The sequence below is a fragment of the Macaca nemestrina genome, chromosome 4, assembly GCF_043159975.1.
Source record: "Macaca nemestrina isolate mMacNem1 chromosome 4, mMacNem.hap1, whole genome shotgun sequence".
In the NCBI taxonomy this organism is placed as follows: domain Eukaryota; kingdom Metazoa; phylum Chordata; class Mammalia; order Primates; family Cercopithecidae; genus Macaca; species Macaca nemestrina.
In genome coordinates, this window is record NC_092128.1 from 119643872 (window position 1) to 119651612 (window position 7741).

Sequence of the window (7741 nt, forward strand, 5' to 3'; positions counted from 1 at the left end):
ATTTCAAATGCATAGTTTGCAAATATTTTCTGTCATTCTGTAGGTTGTCTGGTTGTCTGTTTACTCTGTTGATAGTTTGCTTTGCTGTGCAGAAATTTTTTGGTTTAATTAGATCCCATTTGTCAATTTTTGCTTCTATTGCAGTTGCTTTTGGCATCTTCATCATTACATTTTTGCCAGTTCCTGTGCCTAGAATGTTATTGCCTAGGTTGCCTTCCAGGGTTTTCATAGTTTAGGGTTTTACATTTAAGTTCTCTTAAGTTGATTTTTGTATATGTTGTAAGGAAGGGTCCAGTTTCAATCTTCTGCATATGGCTAGCCAGTTATCCCAGTACCATTTATTGAATAGGGAATCCTTTTCCCATTGCTTGTTTTTGTCAGCTTTGTTGAAGATCAGATAGTTGTAGGTGTGCAGTGCTATTTCAGGACTTTGCATTCTGTTCCATTGGTTTTGGGATCTGTTTTTGTACCAATGCCATTAAGTTTTGGTTACTGTAGCCCTGTAGTACAGTTTGAAGTTTAGTTATGTGATGCCTCCAGCTTTGTTCTTTTTGCTTAGGATTGACTTGACTATTCAGGCTCTTTTTAGCTTCCATACGACTTTTTTTTTTTTTTTTTTTTTTTTTTGAAATGGAGTCTGGCCCTGTCACCCAGGCTGGAGTGCAGTGGCATGATCTCCACTCACTCACTCACTGCAACCTCTGCCTCCCAGGTTCAAGTGATTCTCCTGCTTCAGGTTACTGAGTAGCTGGGACTACAACCACCATGTGGGGCTGATTTTTCTATTTATAGTAAGACAGGGTTTCTAGTAAACCTGTTGGTCAGGCTGGTCTCAAACTCCTAACCTCAGGTGATCTGCCCACCTCGGTCTCTCCAAATACTGGAATTATAGACATGAGCCAACACACCCAGCTTCCATATGAGTTTTAAAATGCATTTTTCTAGTTCTGTGAAGAATGTCATTGGTAGTTAGATAGGAATAGCATTGAAACTGCTAATTTAGTTAGATAGTACTTAATTTAGTTAGGTAGTTAGATAGGAATAGCTAATTTAGTTAGGTAGTTAGATAGGAATAGCATTAAAACTACCAATATCATTGGTAGTTAGATAGGAATAGCATTGAAACTGCTTAGGATACAAAATCAATATAAAAAAATCACTAGCATTCCTATACAACAACAATAGTCAAGCTGAGAGCCTAAGTAGGAATGCAATCCCATTCACAATTGCCACAAAAGATATGGCCATTTTAATGGTACTAATTATTCCTATCCAAGAGCATGGATTGTTTTTTCATTTGTTTGTGACCTTCTCTGATTTCTTTCAGTAGTGGTTTATAGTTCTCCTTATAGAGATACTTTCGCCTCCCTGGTTGGCTGTATTCTTTGGCATTTTATATATATTGTGGTAATTGTGAATCGGATTGCTTCCTGATTAGGCTCTCAGCTTAACAACTGTTGTTGTATAAGAATGCTAGTGATTTTTGTACATTGATTTTTTATCCTAAGACTTTGCTGAAGTTCTTTATCTTTCTTTGTTTTTGGGCCAAGACTATGGGGTTTTCTAGATACAGAATCTTGTCATCTGCAGACAGGTATAGTTTGACTTCCTCTCTTCCCATTTGGATGCGTTAGTATTTTAGCACTTTTTCCCTTTTATTGATTATGTTATCAAAATATCTGCCTAATCCAAAGTCACTAAATTTTTCGTGTCATTTTTAATAGAAGGTTTGTATTTTTGACTGTTACAGCTATAATCCATGTAAAATAAATGTTTGTATATGTTGTGAATGAAGCTTTTTAAAATTCCTATTTATTCAATTGTTCCAGCACCATTTGTTGAAAATCTTACACTTTATATTCATTCACTGATCCTGGCACTTTTCTTAAAAAATCAACTGTTCATGTAGGTGTGTGGGTATATTTTGTGGTCCTCTTCTCTGTTTTATTGAACTGGTGCCTCTCTTTATGCTAATGTCACACTCTCTTGATTACTTTAGCCTCATAGTGAATCTTGGAATCACAAATGTAGCTCATTCAACCTTGTTCTTCTTTATTAAATTATTTTTGCATTTCCACATTAATTTTTAAATAAGCTTGTCGGTTTTTACAAAGAAGGCTGCTGGGGTTTTAATTCTGATTACACTGAATTTATAGACCAATCTGAGAGAACTGGCACCATAACAATAATGAATTTTCTTAACTGTGACCACACTGTATCTCTTCATTTACTTAGTTCTTCTTTAATTTACATCACTAATATTTCATAATATTGAATTTCACAGTATTAAGAATATTAAGCAAATTTGCTAAACTGAATTATTTGTTCTAGTAATATGATAGCAGATTCAGCAGAATTTTTTCTACAGATGTATAGAAAAAACAAGTTTTACATTTAAGCCTTTACTCTATTTTGAGGTCTTACATTTAAGCCTGTAGTCTATTTTGAGTAGATTTTTGTATACAATATGAGATAACAGTCCAATTTCATTCTTCTTCATATGAATATTTGTTTTTTCCAGCACCATTTGTTAAATAGACTATTTTTCCCCATTGTGTGTCATGATCCATAGAAAAAATTCTGCTGAATCTACTATCATATTCCTAGAACAAATAGGTCAGTTTAGCAAGTTTGCTTATGAATATGTAAATAAAGAGAGTTTTCATTTTTCTTTGCAATCTAGATTTACTTTATCCATTTTCCTTGTTGCAGCAGGCAGAATCTACAGTATAATATTTAGTAGAAGTCATAAGAGCACACATACTTGCCATGTTTGTTATCCCAATGGGAAAGGATTTAGTCTTTTACCATTAAGTACAATGTTAGCTATAGGTGTTTCTTTCATAGATGCCTTCCATGAGATTTAAGAGATATGCTTATATGCATATATTTCTGAAGTTTTTGTTGTTATTTGTTTTAATCAGGATTGGATCGTGGACTTCTATAAATCCTTTAATTCTTGAGATGATCTTTTTGTTCTTTTTATTCTATTTACACTATGAGTTTCATTGATTTTTTTCCTTTTTTCTTTTTTTTCTTTTGAGATAGAATCTCGCTCAGTCACCCAGGCTGGAGTGCAATGGCGCAATCTCGGCTCATGCAACCACTGCCTCCCGCGTTCAAGCGATTATCCTGTGTCAGCCTCCCGAGTAGCTGGGATTACAGATACCTGCCATCATGACTGGCTAATTTTTCTATTTTTGTAGAGACAGGGTTTCACCATGTTGGACAGGCCGGTCTTGAACTCTTGACCTCAGGTGATCCGCCTGCCTCGGCCTCCCAAAGTGCTGAGATTATGGGCATGAGCCACCGCACCTGGCCTCATCGATTTCTTTCTAAACATTTTTTTAAAATTTTCAGTTTATTGAGGTATAATTGACAAGCACAAATTGTGTATATTTAAGATGCATAACCTGATGTTTTGATATACATATGCAATATGAAATGATCACCATAATCAAGCCAGTTAACATATTACATAGTTGCTATTTTCTCTCTTTGGGTGTGTTTGTGCATGGTAAGAACCACAGATTTGATAAGCTCTACACCTCAGCAAATTTCAAGTATTGCTAACTTAGTGACCATGATGTACACTAAATACCAGAACTCATTTGTCTTGCATAACTGAAACTTTGTATCCTTTGATCAATATCTCCCCATTTCCTCCTTGCCATCCATAGCAACAACCATTCTTACTCTCTGCTTCTATGAGTTTGACTATTTTCCCTTCCACAGATCATGAGATCATGCAGGATTTGTCTTTTGTGTCTGGCTTATTTCACTTAGTATAATATCTTCTAGATTCATCCACATTGTTACAAATGACAGGATTTCCTTTATAAAGGTCAAATAATATTCCTTCCTATATTTAAAAATAATATTTTATTTTTGTCCATTCATCCATTAATGGTCGTTTAGGTTTTTTCCACGTAATTCTTGTTGGGAATAATAGTGCAATCAACATGAGAGTTTTATTTAGAAATATTTTATTTTGTGTTCAAATATTGTGGATTATCCAGATTTCTTTCTTTTGTTGAGTTCTAATCCAATTTCATAGTTGATGGAAAACATAATTCAAATGATTAGAATTACATTTGTTGATTCTGCTTCCAAATTTCCTTTGGACCTAAGCTGTCACATCTATTCTTGCCAGGGTTTCCAGCCTACTGACTTGCCCTGAAGATGGAGAACTTGAAGCATCTACAACCTTATAATCCAATTCTCATAATCTCTGTCTCTCTCTCTCTCTCTCTCTCTTTCTCTCTCTCTATCCTCTCCCACTTTATGTGCACACATACACACAAATACACACACATTCTAGCTCTATTGGTTCTGTTTCTCTGGACAGCCTTAACTAAAACAGATTTTGGTTTTATTGCCTATAATATTGGCTATCTTAGAACATATTCAACATAGACTTGAATAGAATGTGTGTTTTTCTGCTTTTGCAAAGGTTGTTGATAATTGTCAACTAGTCATGTTGGTTAATATTGCTGTTCAAGTCTGTATTCTTATTTGTTTTCTCTTTTATTGTATCAATTATTGAGAAAATGGTACTGAAGTATTCAAATACAATTGTGGATTCATTTGCTTTTCATTACTATTTTTATCAGATTTCAATTCATGTGTTTTGAACTCTATTATTAGATGAATACACATTTAGGGTTAAATCCTCATGACAAATCGATTCCTTTATTACTTTAAAAAATGGCCCACCACATTCCTGGCAGTATTCTTTTCTCTGAAAACTACTTTGTTTCATATTAATATAGAAATTCTAGATTGCTTTTCATTAGTGTTGAAATGGGATACATTTTTCAATCTTTCTGTTTTAAACTTTTTTGTCTTTATACTTAAGGTTGGTTTTCTGCAAGAATAATATAGTTGGAGTTTACTTTTCATATAATGTGAATGACTCTGCTATTAATTTGATGTTTAGATAATTTTTAATCAATGCATTCATTGATATTTGATCTAGATATACCATTTTGCTGTATTTTTCCCATTTATCATTTCCTTTTTCGTTTCCTTCGTTCCTTTATTTCTTAAAAAAAATCAAGTATTTTTTAGTATTACATATATCTCCCTTTTTACCTATTAGCTATTACTTTTTGTTTTGTTCTTTCAGTGGTTGCCTTGGGGTTTATATAGTACATATGCATATTTATCACAGTCTATTTTCAAGCAATAATGTACTTCCTTACACAGTGCATTAGAATACCACAGTGATATATTTTTGTTTCTCCTTCCCAAAACTTTCTTCTGTTGTCATAACATTTCCATACATGTCATATATTTTAAAGTGCATTCCTTTTTTATTTCCTTTAAATGATTAATTATACTTAAAAACTTTTAAAATTTAGAAATAATATTTATATTTATACATGTAATGATCATTTCCAGTGTTATTTATTTTGTTGTTTAAATGCAGATTTCTATTTGATATAATTTTTGTTTTTTTTAAGGACTTCCTATAGTATTTACTTTAGCATAGGTAACTGGTAATAAAAATCTCTAACCTGAGGTGGGGAGCTCTTGGAGACGGCGACCCAGGCATCTGGGGAGCCACAGAAGTCGTACTCCCTTAAACCCTGCTTTGCTTCCCCTGTGAATATAACCCCTTAGCTGGCATTTTGCATCCCAATTGTCTTCTGATGGAGGCGTCTTTGGGGATTCAAATAGATGAGTCAATGGCTTTTTCTCCCCAGCATGACCGGTTTCAGGTTGAAGGCCTTTAAAAAAAAAAAAAAAAAACAGAATTTTAAACTTGCAGGTGTTAAAAAAGATATTGAGAAGCCTGTACCACAGCTTGGTAATGTGTTTAAGATTAAGGACAAAATTGGAGAAGGCACTTTCAGCTCTGTTAATTTGGCCACAGTACAGTTACAAGTAGGACCTGAAGAGAAAATTGCTCTAAAACACTTGATTCCAACAAGTCATCCTGTAAGAACTGCAGCTGAACTTCAGCGCCTAACAGTGGCTGGGGGGCAAGATAATGTCATGGGAGTTAAATACTGCTTTAGGAAGAATGATCATGTAGTTATTGCTATGCCATATCTGCAGCATGAGTCATTTTTGGCCATTTTGAATTCTCTTTCCTTTCAAGAAGTACGGGAATATATGTTTAATCTGTTCAAAGCTTTGAAACGCATCCATCAGTTTGGTATTGTTCACCGTGATGTTAAGCCCAGCAATTTTTTTATATAATAGGCGCTTGAAAAAGTATGCCTTGGTAGGCTTTGGTTTGGCCCAAGGAACCCATGATATTAAAATAGAGCTTTTCAAATTTGTCCAGTCTGAAGCTCAGCAGGAAAGGTGTTCACAAAACAAATCCCACATAATCACAGGAAACAGGATTCCATTGAGTGGCCCAGTACCTAAGGAGCTGGATCAGCAGTCCACCACAAAAGCTTCTGTTAAAAGACCCTGCACAAAGGCACAAATTCAGATTAAACAAGGAAAAGATGGAAAGGAGGGATCTGTAGGCCTTTCTGTCCAGCGCTCTGTTTTTGGAAAAAGAAATTTCAATATACACAGCTCCATTTCACATGAGAGCCCTGCAGTGAAACTCATGAAGCAGTCAAAGACTGTGGATGTACTGTCTAGAAAGTTAGCAACAAAAAAGAAGGTTATTTCTGCAAAAGTTATGAATAGTGGTGTGATGAGGAAAGCTGCCAGTTCTTGCCCGGCTAGCCTGACCTGTGACTGCTATGCAACAGATAAAGTTTGTAGTATTTGCCCTTCAAGGCGTCAGCAGGTTGCCCCTAAGGCAGGTACACCAGGATTCAGAGCACCAGAGGTCTTGACAAAGTGCCCCAATCAAACTACAGCAATTGACATGTGGTCTGCAGGTGTCATATTTCTTTCTTTGCTTAGTGGACGATACCCATTTTATAAAGCAAGTGATGATTTAACTGCTTTGGCCCAAATTATGACAATTCAGGGATCCAGAGAAACTATCCAAGCTGCTAAAACTTTTGGGAAATCAATATTATGTAGCAAAGAAGTTCCAGCACAAGACTTGAGAAAACTCTGTGAGAGACTCAGGGGTATGGATTCCAACACTCCCAAGTAAACAAGTGATATACAAGGGCCTACTTCTCATCAACCAACTATTTCAGAGAAGACTGACCATAAAGCTTCTCGCCTCGTACAAACACCTCCAGGACAATACTCAGGGAATTCATTTAAAAAGGGGGATAGTAATAGCTGTGGGTGTTGTTTTGATGAGTATACTACCAATTTAGAAGGCTGGAATGAGGTACCTGATGAAGCTTATGATCTACTTGATAAACTGCTAGATCTAAATCCAGCTTCAAGAATAACAGCAGAAGAAGTTTTGTTGCATCCATTTTTTAAAGATATGAGCTTGTGATGGTGGGTCTTCATTTAATGTTTACTGTTATGAGGTAGAATAAAAAGGAATACTTTGTAATAGCCGTAAGTTCTTGTTTAGAGACCAGAGCAGGATTAATAATTTATTTTAACATTTTAGTGTTTGGTGACATGTTCTAAAATATAGATTAAGAATACTTAAAATGCCTGGGATAGTTGTTGGGACTAACAACATGATCTTCTTTGAATTAAATCTACCTAAGTAGATTTTAGGTGGGTTCCTATTAGGTCAGATTTTTAGTTTCCCTAATTACCTTTCACTAACATATGCAGAAAAAGGAACAGTTTTAGCTTTAATTAATTAAAATTAACAGATGTGATGAGGATTAAATGAATCAAAAGACTT

At 34.9% G+C, this 7741-nt stretch overlaps 1 pseudogene; it reads left to right on the forward strand.

The window, feature by feature from the left end:
* Positions 1 to 5639: 5639 nt before the first annotated feature.
* On the forward strand, positions 5640 to 7538 carry LOC105492364 (cell division cycle 7-related protein kinase pseudogene; annotated as a pseudogene).
* The last annotated feature ends 203 nt before the right edge of the window (positions 7539 to 7741 follow it).